We start from the raw sequence: 16,368 nt of genomic DNA on the forward strand, positions 1-16,368 counted from the left end.
AATTCTCCAAAAATTAGTTGGTTATAATTTAATAATAATAGATTTTGTATTGCACTCTTTTTCTGAGAGCTTTTCTACTCCCATTCAAAGAAATTCGTGAATTATTTTTTCTCAGCAAACCAACCAATCTCTCATTTTTTTGCAATCGCTAACAGCAATGTTTGTCGACAAATCGTTACAATTGTTGCATTAATGCTAATTTTTTTTATTTCATTTTAACCTTTTATAACATATTTTAATTTTAAAAAGATTTTTTAAAAACCAACTATATATTAATATTTAATTTTACTCCTTTGTTGGTCAATGTATGATTTTTGATTCAAAATTTTGTACCAAAGCATTAAAAAATAAATAATAAATCTTGTCAAATTGTCAAAATAATTTTTTTTTCAAGATGATATGTTAAAAAAATAACATTTTGAATAAAATATTTTATAATATGGACACTTTTCTTGTGCACATCCTACACTTTATACGAAAAAAGAAATAAAAACCTGCAAATTTTAAGATTTTTATCTGGAAAACCTGGAAAAATCAGGGAAATTTGAAATCTGATTTGAGTGGCCACCCTGTTATTGTTAGGATGTAAACAGGGAATTCCATGCTTATAGAGCATCTTTGAACAGGAATGGGATGCACTGTGGGCCACGATCTTTGGCCAAAACTAAAAAATTAAGCTAAACTTTTTTTTTTTTTATGTTTCTTTCTTCGAAAAAACCTGCCCCATTTTGCCCATATTGGACAGGTGGATTAAATATACCGAAAAACAAAAATTATGTTTTTTTTTCTTCATGTTTTCACGTTATTTTGCAATTAATTCGCTTTATTTTATAATTTTCGGAAATATTATTTGCTTTTCAGTTTTATTACAAAATTTCGAAAATTATATTTTCAGTGCTATATTTAATTATTTAAACGTACTATATATTTATTTATTTTTTGCTCGCCTTATTTCAGTTGCCATTTTGTTTTTTTTTGGGGTATTTTTAGTGTATTTCAAAATTTAAACTATGAATTCAATTTGCACATAAAATCCCCTAAATAAAAGCCCCCAATTTTTGAAACAAGTTTTATCGAAATACTAATTTTGGCCACGAAACCTTGGATGCTGGCCCACTGTGGGATGGGAGGTTTAAAACACTGAAAAAGAAGTAAAATTTATAATTTAAAATACTAAAGTAGCATTTGTAAGAATATTTTGCAAAAACTCTAATAACTTTTAACAATTCCAGTTGGAAGAAAAATTATCTCTTATCTATGTTTTAAAATGTATTGAAATAATAAGTAAAAAATTATTTTTAAACTAGGCACAAAAATTATTAAATTTATTTATAAAATTGCTCTTGACGAAAACCTGAAGTTTTTACGTCACAAATGCTTATTTCAAAATAAATTCATATTAGGGTTAGGACAATGTATTCCATTTGGCATCTGTAGACAGTTTTTTTTTTTCCGAAAAGAACTTTTCAAAATTTCAATTTTTTTTTTATACGCAGCATGCACCTTGAAACTCCTTTAAACTGTATTATACTAAAATAAATTTTGCCCAATTTACTTACAACATAATTTGATAATATTTGATAATAATAGCTTTTAAAAAGTATTGCTAAAAATAAAACCCCATCATCCCCAAAATGACTTGAAGCCATATTAGGCTTTTCCAATTAATTCCAAAAAATTATAATGCACACAGAATTTTTAGTTTCTGGCTAACTTTAAGAAAAAACAGGTGAATTTTACAATACATAAAATTAATTTTGCAATTAATAAATAAAGATCTGTAAATTTCATTAGAAACTGAAAGAAATGAAATCTCGTTTTATCAAAAAACCAGTAAGTGCATGTCATTTCCATGCATATCCTATTCATAGGAACCCCTGCATCTACTCTTTTAATTAACAAAAAGTTTGTTTTGATAAAAATAATGTAATGTCACTAGATGCTTCAGGGGATCAATTACGCTACAACTACATAGTAGAAAATAAGCAGTATTTCTGAGGGGAAGATTATGCATGAAAAGCATGCAGTAAATACCGCCTTTAATGCATAAAAATTCCTCAACTATCGAATACAATCTAACTTTAGGAGAAGAATACCTGGGAAGGAGTTCATTGAGAGTGAGAAATATACACTGGGTAACCTGATCATCCTTTCATCTCTCTCTTGGACTTTTATTCAGTAGGATTGATTTTGGTGTGGGCTCCCCGAAATGTTGAATCATTATTTGTACCGTCTAAGACCATGAATTGTGAAAGGGATGTTCATCGAAATTCATTGGTATTGTATCTTTCAAGCTCTTCCCACACATGTTCACAGGATAGAAATCAGGCGGCTGAAAGAGGCTCGACTTAGGTTAAGTGTGCTTTCTTTCGTGTTCCTCAAACTTCTCTTGTGCAGTGCGCTGTGGCTTGGTGCGTTTTCCAGCTGGATGCCATCATCTGTGGTTCGGAAACCATGCACCGAACAGGAGAAATGCGCTTAATGGGAATAGTATGGAATAAATATTGCATTCTCATGTTATTGAACATGGATTGGAGGAGATAAATGGAAGGTAGTAACAACAATGAGATTTAATTTGTTTTGTGGGGATTCCTAAAGATTTAACTTTAATGACTCTTGACCCACTTAAATACAGAACATGCAAAATATTCACTGAAGAGCCTGAAAATTGGTACAAGTATGCTTATGCATATGACAGAGGTGTGCCACATGATCCATATAGAATGAAGATGATAAGGATTTAAAGCTAAAAACAACCAAGCATTTTCCCTTCATCCTCCTAGTAGAGCTACATTCAAAGCAAGTACTATAAGATTTAAAATTAAAATATTCATATAATTTATTATTGTGCCAAGATTTGTGAGAAATGTGAACATACGTAAAGTAAATGCCTCCTTTTACGTATGAGCCATGAATTGCATCACTACAGAACAAAAATTGTGCGATCCCTGTAATATCCATAAATTAAAGAAAATCTTCTAAATTTGATTACTCTGCTACTCTCCAATCTTAGAGACATTAACCTACCAAAATCTACTGAAAATAAGCTAAAAATTCTGAACAAGAAACTTTCTCAGAGAAAAACCAGCTTGCAAAAAATATAAATGAATCTTCTATGTTCTATTTAACTCTCACTTTTGTACAGAACCGAAGAAAGTACTATTTACCTAAACATACGTTACCTCAACAAATTTCACTGATAGAAAGATTTAGAAAACAAAAAAAGATTAGGAAAAAGTGCTTCCATATAAAAAAGTCTTCCACGAGTGTTACGCGATCTGCTACCAATCAGTTTCATATCTTAAAAATATGCAATATCAAGAATCGATACTTTTAAGATACTTTTCAGTCGTTCTAGATACAAAAAGTGTTCTTTCCATAAACTTTTGAGCTATCCACCACATAACATAGGCAATGTGAGCATACATTAAATAAATGTCTCATTTTGCAAAATAGCCATGAACTGAAACAGAACCAAAAAAAAATGGTATGATTTTTGCACTGCCTCTAATTTAAAGAATATCTTACAGTTACTTTCGAGTATTACATAGAATTATTGAAAATATGTTGCAAATTTTGAACTATCAAGGAGACATTCTCAGACAAACCGGCTTGCATGAAATTAGCACGAATCTTCTATGTCGTACATAACTCGCACATTTGCTTAGAACCTAGAAAAGTATTATTTACGGAAACGGATGTCAGACAGCAAATTTCACTGGTTGAAATGAAAGAATCAGAAAAAAGTGCCTGCCAGATGATAAGTACTCACTTTCTGCTACCAGACAGTGTCATACCTTTAAAATAAATTATCAAAAATCTCTCTCTTGAGGCCCTTCTCATTGGGAAAAAGCTACAGATGCAGGATGTGTACCTTCCAATAATTTCCTAAATTATCTGCCATCTAACCCAGGCACTGTGTGACTTCACTACATCTTCAGACCTATTTTTATCAAATGCCTTAGCCAAGGATAAAAAAAGCCAAGGATTGTCAAACTGTGATGAAAATGTCAGTGCCTTCAAGATTTGTGTAAAGAGAATTATGGTATTCTTTATTTAAGCTGTAAGATCAGTTCCTGCTACTACAGTAGCATTTTATCAAACTACATGAGCCAGCTAGAAAAAGGCCCTGAAAAAAGAAGACATCAAAAAGTTATGAGAATATTTAAAAACGGCGAAAAACATGCAACATTTTCTCAAATGGTCATGGACTTTGCTGCTAATGAGATATGTACCAGTGGTAACATGCATTTTGGCTGTCATTTATACAGGTTTACTGGGCCAAAGGCTCACATAAGTACAATAATTGACTACACAGGAAAAAACTTATTCGTGTCACTTTGGTAAGAAACTTTTCAATCTCATAGATTTTCGAAAGATTGGATTTATGTGCAATTGACTTGATACTGGCGCATATAAAGAATGTCAGTGATAGATATGTAAGCATATTGTTTCATCACCCAAATCCATTCATGTCCAGTATCTATTCCCAGACATGTGGACAATTCTGCCGTAGAATGAAATATCATGTTAAAGAAGCTGCTACAAGTTGGTTCTAGGAATAAGTCTGGACTTAACAGCATAAGTTTGTTGAAATTGATCTCTCATTGATCACAACTACCCAATGTTTCAACAAAGAAGGTAACTGGATGTTCTATTGCAACCATGAGCCAACTCATGCGAAAGATGTTTCCAAAACGGATCTGGGACACCTGAATTCTATTCGAATTTTAAGTAGATTAAATGGACTCAGTCATTATTAGATGCGAGAAATGGAAAGATATTTAGACTAGATTGCTGAAAAAAGCAGGCGACTAGTGAATTCAACCTAAATAAGCTATCTTCTACCTAATTAATCTATGCATTAAAAAACAATTGCTTGGAGATGGGAAATCAATCCATCAAAAATTTGTCAAACAGTACAACTCTAAGGAATTAGCTCCCATTGCCCCTGAATCTGATTGTACTGTCTATGAAAGTGCCATTTCTGGAAGTACTAAACAACTTTCTAGCTCAGAGAAAACAAACTGAAATTGCCAAATCTACTACTGCAAAAAAAAAGATGAAGAAAAATGTTTTCCAGTTACTACGGGAATCTAAATCACTCCAAATTCTCAGCCATCTCTTTTGTCTGCCAATAAATTCTCCAATGAGTGACAACTCAACATGAAATCCCCTCTAATGCACCAACATTAGCTCCTACAATATCAACTGTCTCCCAATAACTCTCACTAGTGAAAGTCACTCAGAAGCAGACAGCTCCAAAGCCAAAAGAATTAGAAACCTGATAGTCCTCCTATAATTGCTAATAGACTGCAGCAAAGTTTTAATTGGAGATGTTTTGCCAGAGAACTACCTCCATTTCTCCACAAAGTTAAACAATTCAAAAAGTGAATCAGCAAACCTTATGATCAACCAACTTGCATGAACCTTCCAATTTTCATAATTATCTTAGAAAATACGACTCGTTATAGAACAATGTATGAATTCTAATAAATCAATAATGACGGCACCCCAGTCAGAAGATAACGGTTCGGACATCTGCAGGCTACTTGCAATGACCAATCACGTTGCCTGAAATGTTCTATGCCTTAGCTCTTTTTCCAGTGTGATAAGGAAAAATAAACGCTACCCAAGTGCTGAATACTCCTGAGGAGAGGAAATGAACATTACAGTGATCATCGCCTCGGGAGTAAACCATGCCTAGATAACACCTTGATGATAACACCTCGAAGTAATTGGATATGTTATGTGACTTCTGTATTATCAAGGTCAGGAGATGCTAAACAAAATCAGTGAACAAATTTTTCTAGCTCTTCAGTGTTATATGTAAATTACAAAAATTGATAGGGAAGAAAGCTAAAAATTGAAAATACGTAAGGAATCGCTGTGAATAAGAATATAATTTTTTTGTAAAAAAAAGCGGGAATATTGAAATGACCCTTCTTTTTCAACTCTAAAATTCTGGAGAAAAAAAAAAGGGGAAGGGACAAAAGAAACCCTTCTTCCGCATTTAAAAATTTGTAATCGAAAGAAAGGAAACAGGAAATTGAAATATTTTATTTAAAAAAAAATCTGATAAAAAGGTACATCTTATTTTTTTCATAAAAATGTTAGTTTTGGGGGAGAAAAAAAAATTAAATATTGAAGTTTTGAATTGTGTTTATTCAAATAATTATCTAGAGTTCAGTCTTTATTATCTATCAAATAAACACTTATTTAAATGAGGACACACCAATAACTGATTATAAATAACAAAATTTAGATATCTGAGTTTTAATCTGTTTTTTTAAACTTTTAATTGTGTCACAAAAAAGGCTATAACATGCCTCTAAATAATCTAAAATTGAACAGCGTAAACGTTTTTTGGGTGTCACGATGAATTGTTTAAAAAGCTGTGATCAAAAAAGAGTATCTGAAAATTTAAAAATTTGCTTTTTTAGAGTGATATAGAGTGATCTCGATATTGAGCTAGCTTAGCCTCTAGCTGTTGGTTTTCAAAATGAACAAATATTTTCGAACGAAAAAAAGTTATAAAGAAATTATAGTAGAATTTTTCTATTGAATAGTTTTTGTTAAAATGAAAAATAACTTCAGTAAAATAAACAATAAATCCAAGTTAAAGGCTTGTAAAGCATGAAAGTAAATTAAAGGGAATTGAATCAATAAGTAAAACGTGAAAATTTGTTAAATTTATTTTATTCTGTATTGTAAATGAATCCAACGTAAAGTTTGTAAAAAAATGTAAATATACAATCATGTATATTTTTGATAATCTTTTAATACATTTCTAGCAAACAATTTTTTTTTCAATTCAAAAAGAACAATAATTGGTATCAGATAATACAAATGATTTTGTGACAAATCAACAAGATAAAATTCTGCTAATTAAACATATGCTTACTGAAAGAACTGGATAGAACAAATGTAGAGATTGAATAAGGACTGTGAAAATTAAAAGGAGGAAGTAAAGCTTGGCAGAGGATTCTTTCGAGAAACGCTAGAAGGATAGGAATTTCCAGGAGATGAAATGGAAAGAAACTAAAACATCGAAAACGGTGAGTATTTGTGTTTTATAGTTTTTTAGTTTACATATTATGTATATTTTTATATCTTCTAATTTAATAAAAAATGTTAATTATAGGATGGAATTGAAAAATACAACTTTTTCATCTATTTTATGAATCAGAATAAACTCAGTGGTTGGTTAACTGTATAAAGAAATAAATATAAAAAGTGACCTTTAGGTGGTTAACAATATTAGTTAAAATTTGTTTGTAATAAAACTTTTGCTTGTTACTAATTGTTATTTGTTTTGGCGCCCAGGCGTAAAAAGATTGTCCAATTATATTGTACTATTTACAATATGACTTCTATGACTATGAGCCGATCAATTTGTAAATCCATTTATTTTATGTTAAATATAAAAAAACGAAGAAAAAAAAAACTTTGAACGTAGTATAGCAACCTGTTGCACTTTATTAATGTTGTTAAAGTTATTTTTCTTAATCAATTTTTATGGCTCACTACCTCTTAGAATTTTAAAATAAAATACAAAAGAATCTTATAAATGGTGAAATTACAAGCTAATTTAAATACAATTTCAATCTTAAAACTTCCTAGAATATAAAGTTGGTTCATGCATTTTCTCTTAAATAACATAAGCGAAGGGATTCACAGGAAGTTTTAAATATTCCTTTATGGCTCTAGAATTTGTTCTGTGTTTATATTTGGTTAATCTTAATTATTACTTGATTAAGACATTAAAAAATGAGATTTATAATTATTTAAAGTCCCATTGCTTCATATGCCTTTGTATTTGACAATGCATAAATGTTGTTTTAATATGTGAATTTTTTTTAGGTCATCCAATTTTTTCTGTAAATATACATCCAGATGGGTCGCGGTTTGCTGAAGGTGGACAAGGTATTTCGCTTTTATTTAAATTATTTTAAATTTACTTGATTTGTGTAATGAAGTGACAATTTTTAATTTGAATAAAAATATTTATTTTTAATAATATAATAATAAAATATTTTATAAAAATATTTATTTGAATAAAAATATTAATTTTAAGGAATCTTATATGAATGTTAATATACACCAGCAACTGCCGAAAAAACAATCGGAATAGTGTGAATTCACCACTAAAGGAACGTGAAATGACCTTACATCAGCTATCCTAGATTCATGAGTCATAATTTTGTACTATTTTAAATATGCAAAAATTCATTTGTATAAATACAGAAACAAAAATCGATAAACCATGTGAATTCACTACAAAAGCAGCACAAATGGAGCATATGTGTGAAAGTGTTATTAATCAAAGGTGTGATTCAAAATTCACCAGCTGTAATTGGGTATAATATGAAAAAAACACAACTACTTCGATTTAGTAGGAACAACATATGACACAATACTAAACGAATGGAATTTAGTTGTTGTTTATTTAGTTATTGTTATTAGTAGTTGTTGTTATTTGTTTTAGCTGTTGTTGCTTATTTAGTTGTATTTAGTTTCAATAACTTTTCTTTATAATGCAATAAAATCTGGCGAGCAGCTATTTAAGCGATCGAACACTTCGTTTGTTTATTTGTGGCTTGAAGTTAGGCTCGCAGAAAATGCCGTTCATGGGTTAAATTTAGTAGGAACAACACAACCTGTGACGTAGGCTATATTATACCCAATTGTAAACTCAGTAAAAAAAAGAAAAGAAAATTATGCAATCAGCAAAAAACTATGTAAACATTTGTGATAATAACTATTGAGCAGTAACAATAACAATATTGTTTCGTAACAATAAATATTTATATTGTTACAAATCAATTTGTAACTATATTGATTTGTAACAATAATAAATATTGATTTGTACCAATAACAATAACTAAGCGAAGCAAAATCGAGCCTGTCAAAATATTTTCAAAATGCCATGTAAAATTTCCGGGACAAAATAATTTCTTATTTAATAAAAATACAAAATTATTTCAGAAATTTTATTTCAGCAAAAAAATAATAAAATTTGTTTTATCCATTGCAATCCCTATAATTTTTGTGTGAAATTGCATAAATTTTTAATTTAAAGTTTCGCCGAAGGTGCAATTCATTTAATAAATTTGAATAATGAAATCAACTGTAACGTTAACGTATGAATGCAAGCTCTCATAACATATGTATACATGCAAATGTTTAATTGTGAAAGTATCTTAGATGTGTATTATTTATTCTATAGTTTTTTATTATTTTGATATTTCTGTTTAAAAAAATTAATATTTTGATATGTTGTGATAAATGTTTCAAATGTATGTGTTTTATTTAACAAAATTTAAAATTTGGGGGGGAAAATAATAAAAAACTAGGATTGGAGGAAATGCAAATATTTTTACTGGCAACCAAAAAGTTTTGGTGGCTACCAACATTTTTCCAATTCTTAGAACTCTGGTAATAACTTGTGTTTTATAATTTCTCAGAAGGTACGAGGCTTTCTTGAATAAGTCTAAACCGTATCAGAGATGATATAAACCATTCAAAATTTATCCGATTGGCTGGGTACAATGCTTGATGATAACTTGGCATTTAGCATCAAGCCAGATTTTTCAATTAGCATGCATACATTATTTTATCAACTTTTATATTCTTTCTGTATAAAATGCAGTTTCTAATTCTATTGCACAACATTCATAGACAGCTGCCCACACCTCAGCTAATCATGATTGGTTATATTGCAGAAAAGAAAACAAAGTTTTTTTACATTCTAAAGGAAAATTCTTTCTGCAAGAACTCTAATGTTCTGCGACAATGTCGCCATGATTCTGCCACGGTTTTTTTTTTATGTATTTATAAATTATATTGCTTGATTTAAATCACCTGATTTTTATTAAAAAAAGAATCATCAATATTTAATCACTTTTGTTTAAAAATTATTAAATTTAAGTCTATTATAATTTTTTTAGAATGCATTTAGATTCTTAAGGCTGCGATTTGCATTGGTCAAATTTCGTTGATATTGAAGATTTTATCCCGAAATGTTATGAGAAAAGGATGTGTGTAAATTATTATTTAAAGTAGACTGTATGAAATATGTTCAAAGTAGAGTTATAGATGAAATAAATCACAAACTAAATGCTGATAAAATTGATCTGAAGCTTTTCAATTATGATTATTCATTAGTTGCATGCAAAATAATTTGCTGTTTAATAAATATATTTAAATTATGCCTGTTTATTTTAACATTTATTTAAATACTAAATTAATATTTTTAAAACTGATTTACTATGTAGTTTGCGTATCATTAATTCCACAGTAAATTTACATGCACACTTTTATCACATGTACACTTTTATTTTTACATCCATACAGTAAATTTACATGCACACTTTTATACTAGAATGTTTTTGTTGAATTTAAAGTTTTTTTAATTAAATCCTTTGATCTAAACTTGTGTAAATTGTGTATGGCGGTCTGGTAGTGGAAAAAATTTGGTTTTTTGTGGTAATGCCAATGTTCTAATGATATTATTGGTTCTAATGATATTATTGATTCGAATGATATTATTGATTCGAATGATATTATTGATTCGAATGATATTATTGATTCGAATGATATTATTGATTTTAATGATATTATTGATTTTAATGATATTATTGATTTTAATGATATTATTAATTCTAATGATATTATTAATTCTAATGATATAATGAATAACGTTCTAATGGTATAATTGAATTAATTAGAATCTTCTTTTATTGCTTAACAATTTTAAATTTTTGAAAAAGTGGTGACTGTTAAAAATGCTGTTATAACTTTTGCCTAAAACTATGTGCTTTTTTTAAATTTTTTTTTCTGCTTAATATAGAAATATTAAATTTACATTCACACTTTCATCATGAAATATTTTTGTTGAATTTAAAGTTTTTTAATTATTTTATTTTAGCTTGTGTAAATTGTTTCCGGTGGTCTGGTAGTGGAAAATATTTAGTTTCTTGTGGCGATGTCAAGGTTCTAATGATATGCGAAATCGGAAGGTAAGTTGATATCTTATTTATTTTTATTATATTTCTGTTTTTGAATTAAACTTACTGAAGTTTTCTTGTACCATGTTGGCCAGTAGTGTGACTGTTGCTTTAATAGTGTCCAAACTACTATAACAGTGACAATTTTGCTATGAATTGTTCTATGTGTGCCTTTTTTTCCGCGTAATTTTGCTTCAAATTGTTCTTAAAAAATAGATAAAACTATTTAGAAAGCAGTAGTTTTATGAGTTGGGTTCATTGACAAATTTATGTGCAGCATCGATAAATTTATCTGAATGAAATAAAAAACTTGTCTTTTAATTATATGTGCTGGTTAAACAAAGTTATTGCTTGAAACAGCTCTAAAAATATCTTTTTTTCAAAGTTCGGAATTGCTACTCTAAAATTTAAAACATTGTGCTTTAAATGGTTTCAAAACTTTTACCACAACATTGATGATTTTCTTAGTATATTGTGTTTGCAAGTTTTCTTTAACATCCAAAATACCACCCCAAAAAATAGGCTTCTTCTAGTTTGGAAGTAATCAACTATTCTCAATTTGAAAATAGACATATTTTATTAAATGAGACTGTAGAAAGTTTGTATTTGAATTATTAATTTTAAATATCACATCCAGGGTTCATTCTAGGCTGTGCTTTTGCAAGAAGGGCCCCACTGTTTGTCTTTTTGAATGAAAGATTAATTTCAAATTTGTGCTATCACTTTTTGAAGTGCTTGATTCATGATGATTCCAAAAATTATTATTTTGTGACCTTTTTCACCTATTTTTCTTTTTAAATTCTGATATATTTATTACTATATACTATCATATATAATATTATAATTAATATTATGACAACGTTCGAAGTTTGAATTTGAGTTTTCACTATTAAATGCGTTTGAAATATTAAGTGCGTTTATGACGATTCTGTCACAATTTCTCATTGTAGGCTAATAGTTTTTTTTGGGGGAAGTTATTACTCGGGAATGAAATCAAATTCTTCAAATTCAGATATTTTTAATGCGGTGTTATTATGGCATGCAAATTACGAATTTCTCTCAGCACTTTATGACACGTTCAATTTGTGACAATTCTATCACAATTTTTTTTCGTTGATCATTTTATTATCCCCTTTTCACAAGGTTTTTCGAATTATGATATTTTTAATGCATTGTGCTAATTTCAAATTTACATGATCACTTTTTTACGTATTCAATTCGTTGTGATTTCATAGATAAGATAGCTGAAATAATAGATAAGATAATAGAAAGCCAAGGAATGTAATTAATTTATAACTGACAATTGTTAAATTACTGCCACTTGGTTAATTGTGAGATCATTAAGTGATAATACATTATCCTGAATTCAGAAAAAATTTTGCAAATTTTTGTTTATAGCTTGAAAAGTTATAGTACATATAAAATTTTACTATTTAATATTTCTTCCTTTATTTGAAAAATTTTAAAATTTCTTAAATGTAGAAAGGCTTATGTAAACAAAATATTTACTGTTTTGTGAATAACACTTCTTGGTCTGAAGCATAAAACATGATCCGCTGTGATTGGAAGTTTGCCAAATTTTGTTCGGGAGTTTTGATTTTGGACTGCTCACGAGTTTCGTGTCATTGTATTTACGATGGTTGCAGAATTTTCATAGTAATAAGAGTATTGAAAAAATGGCGTATTCCTTCATTTGTGTTGCCATTTCATATCATTTTGTGTTGTCCCTTTTTTAAGAACTATCATACAAAGAGTAATATTTAACTTATTCCATTTGCCCAAGATAATTCGGGATAGTAAACTAATTTTAAGTTAAATGTTTCTTACATGTAAAAAAAATTTAAATTTCAACTTCAAACATTATGCTCTGTTTTAGTTCCTTGTATTTTAAATAAAATAAAAAAAAATCTTGTTGATTTTTTGCATTTTTTTCTTTTTTCAAAATAATTGGAAAGGGAAGTGGTTAACTTACTTTATTGTTTGGGTTTATAAAAAATATGATAAACTATCCAGCGATTTCAAATATTTCCATTTAGGGGGAGAATATTACCAATTTCTTAATAATTCTTAAATATTATTATAGTAGATCTTTATTGCACAGATTTTAAAATATGAGGCTTTGCATCATGCATTGTGTAGAAGTATGTGTTATTTGGATCGTTTTACATGCTATTAAGCTTACTTACAAAACATGCCAATGTATATCTGTAACAGATTTACTTTAAAATTCTGTAAGATAAATTCGATACAAATGCTTTAAAACTCAAAAATATGCACCTTTTGAAGTGGATGAAATTTTTTCCATTTACAAGCGTGTGTGGAATTGAATTTAAATCACAATTCAAATCATCATTTAAATTTACTTCTTTTTTTTTTAAAAAAATCATTATTTAAATTGAATGTTTTTTTTTAAATGTAATCACTGATATATAAATTTACAAAGCATTGTAAATATAAGATTTAAAATTTTTTAATGGTTTTTATAGTTTTGAAATTTTAAAAAATTACCTTTTTTTAAAGTTTGATTTGCTTAATATATAAATTAAGTCATTCTATATCGAAATATTTGTCAATCTACAAAAAAATAAGGTAAAAAGAAAGAATTTTTTTTTTAAATTTCAAATGTAAATGAGAAATTTATTTATTTTTGTTTGTTTGCCTATTTTTCAGTAGAGTTATGATGCATTTTTATTCCATTTTCAATTAATTTGAATCAAGCATTTGCATGTATTATACATTATTATAAAACAATGTTTAAAGCAGTTATATAATTTGAAATGTATTGTTATGATTCATTTTAACAGTAATTCAATTATAATTACATTCATAAACTTTAACTAATTGTAAACATAAATTTTTAAATATATTTTTAAAAAATTTAAAGTCTTAAATCATATGTACCAGTATATATTCCTTCAGTTCCTTAGAATTATTCATTTCATAACATAATTAAAGTCATCCTTTTAAACTAATAAGATCAGTTTTAGTCCATAAAAACTTAATCATTGGAACAAAAACTAAACAGGGTAATATTTTTTTTTATATTCACCGAATGATCCTCAGCAATTGTTTTCTTTTTTGTCAAAAGCCTCTACTTTCATCAAATTTAATTTTTTGATAAATTTATATTTAAATTGCCCACTATTTTTTTAGCATCTTTGTATTCCAATCGTCTGGTTGCGTTCTTGCTTCAAAGGTTGGAAAGTGGAAACGAATCTTATAAAATTGGAGCTCTTACAGACATTTGATCAACTCATCAGGTAATTCTTGCTAATTGATAATCAATCATCTTAGTTAATTTTGATATTTATTTCATTTTTAGTTAAAAATTTGATGTATATTAGAAACTCATATCTCTAGAAAGATTCCATTTATTATATCAGGCATCAAACCAGTGTTAGATTCTTCAAATAAGGTATGTCATACATTAAAGAGAAAACAACATAATAGGCATAAATGAAAAAAGTTGAAGGCATACTCCATTGTTTGGAACTATATTACGGACCAGCGATTCACAAAAAGTGTTTTATGTATCCCTAGGTTTCCATGAAAGAGTCACAGGAGCTATGGGCAATAAATTTTTATTTTACCAATTATGATTTTTGATCATGAATAGTCCACTGTTTATAAATTTTTTTGTTACTTTCATTTAAATTTTTTAAGTAAAATGGGAAAATATATATATATTGATAAACAATGTAAAAGATGTATTCATGAAAATTTGGTTTTTACTACTTCCATCAAACTCTTCAATTCAAAATAAAAATTAACTCAGCATTGATGAAATTTGTTTTATTGATAAGAGATAACCATTCTCAACTTTTATATCAATCAATTTTCCTTTTTCGTTATAATGAAAATCTTAATTCAGCTTATTTTATTCACTTTTAGCTGATGCATTTGTTAAAAACAAATCAAGAACTAGACTAGATGCCATTTTAGACCTGTGAACTAAACTGTCTAACGTAAAACCTGATTTTAAGGCTTAAACAATGATAAGACAAAAAAAGTAATTCTTCACATAAAATATTTCCAAAATAATTGGTAGTCTCTCTTTAGTTTTTTGTTTACAACTGCTAATGAACTTTATTTGTATAGTTGAGGCTCTGTCAAGCAAAGATTGATCATTTAGGGCTCCATAGCTGAAAAAATTATAAACTAAGTATTGACTTCAATTACAGACGTTAAAAATATGGAATTAATGATATGAAAGACTTATTAAATGAAATCTTTACAGTAAAATTGAGAAATGCAAAAATTTGTCAATAAGAAAAAGACTGAGCGCTTCAAGAGGTGGTAAATTGAGTTTGAGCAGAAATAAATTTTAAAACAAATGTAACTAACTAGTTTACAAATCTTTTCATTTGTGCTTATTTACATAGTTTATTTATTTATTTTTCTCTGCTTTGTTAAGTCTTATTATTATTCTTTCTTTTGATGATATTTTAATTATAGATGAAGGACTCATTTGTTTAAGGAATATACATTTATAAATTTAAATTTTTTGTTATAAATCTGTTGTTGCAAAGTTGTTCATTAGTTTTTGAATATTAACTAGCATGATTTTTTTTAAAAAAAAGGAATTGAATAAATTTAAAAGAAGGATTTTGATTCTAATTACCTCATAATTTAAAAAATTTTTGTAATATAATATGTGCGATTATTTTCTGTATTATTATTTTATATATTATTATAAAATTTATGCTTCTTATACAAACTCTTATTGCAACGGCCTTTCATTTTTGAGAACTAATGTCTAAAGTCCCATTTCATAAATACGATGTTATTTTAACTCAACTATTCATTCCAATATTTCATACGAAATCAATTTTAACTTTTTTTCATAATCAAGAAAATTACTTTAGTTGCAAATGTTAAACTATTTATGCTACCAAAACAAGCTATTTAGAAGGTGTCATTTAAGCATCAAAAAATATTTTAAAAAATTATTAGAATCCTTTTGAGGTTATAGCCCTTTTACTAATCTTCAAAAATCATTTGTAAGCGGAAGCTTTTCTCAAACCTTGTTTCGTATGCTATTTTTTTAAAACTTTATTCTTTTATGTAATAATTGAAAATTTGAATTATGAAAAGTTAAGTTTGCTTTTATTTATAATTAGTGGACCTCTGGGCAAAATTTCATACACATTCAAAGAAATTCATGCTTATAAACTTGTATTTCAAAGAGGTTTATTCAGAATGCCCTTCATGAAAAAGACTCATGCAAATATCTAAATTATTTAATGTATGAACTAGATGAATACCCATTTTTTGCATGGAGTAAATTAAAAAAATAAATTTAAAAAAATAATAAATCAGTACTGAGCAACATTCCAAATTAGTGCTCAAAACAGAAAGA

The 16,368-nt window shown here is 27.8% G+C and overlaps 1 protein-coding gene across 1 annotated transcript in view; it reads left to right on the forward strand.

Annotated features, from left to right (window-relative positions):
- Window positions 1-966: 966 nt before the first annotated feature.
- The window catches only part of LOC122272889 (maestro heat-like repeat-containing protein family member 1), a 72,684-nt gene continuing 57,282 nt past the window's right edge, over window positions 967-16,368 (forward strand). The window contains exons 1-4 of the mRNA XM_087158617.1: window positions 967-7,058; window positions 7,864-7,926; window positions 10,931-11,021; window positions 14,163-14,269. The gene's annotated coding sequence lies outside the window, so the exon portion shown is untranslated. The remainder of the gene's footprint in view (window positions 7,059-7,863; window positions 7,927-10,930; window positions 11,022-14,162; window positions 14,270-16,368) is intronic.

This window comes from Parasteatoda tepidariorum, chromosome 3, assembly GCF_982258835.1.
Source record: "Parasteatoda tepidariorum strain Cologne lab strain chromosome 3, Ptep-v5.0, whole genome shotgun sequence".
Classification (NCBI taxonomy): Eukaryota; Metazoa; Arthropoda; class Arachnida; order Araneae; family Theridiidae; genus Parasteatoda; species Parasteatoda tepidariorum.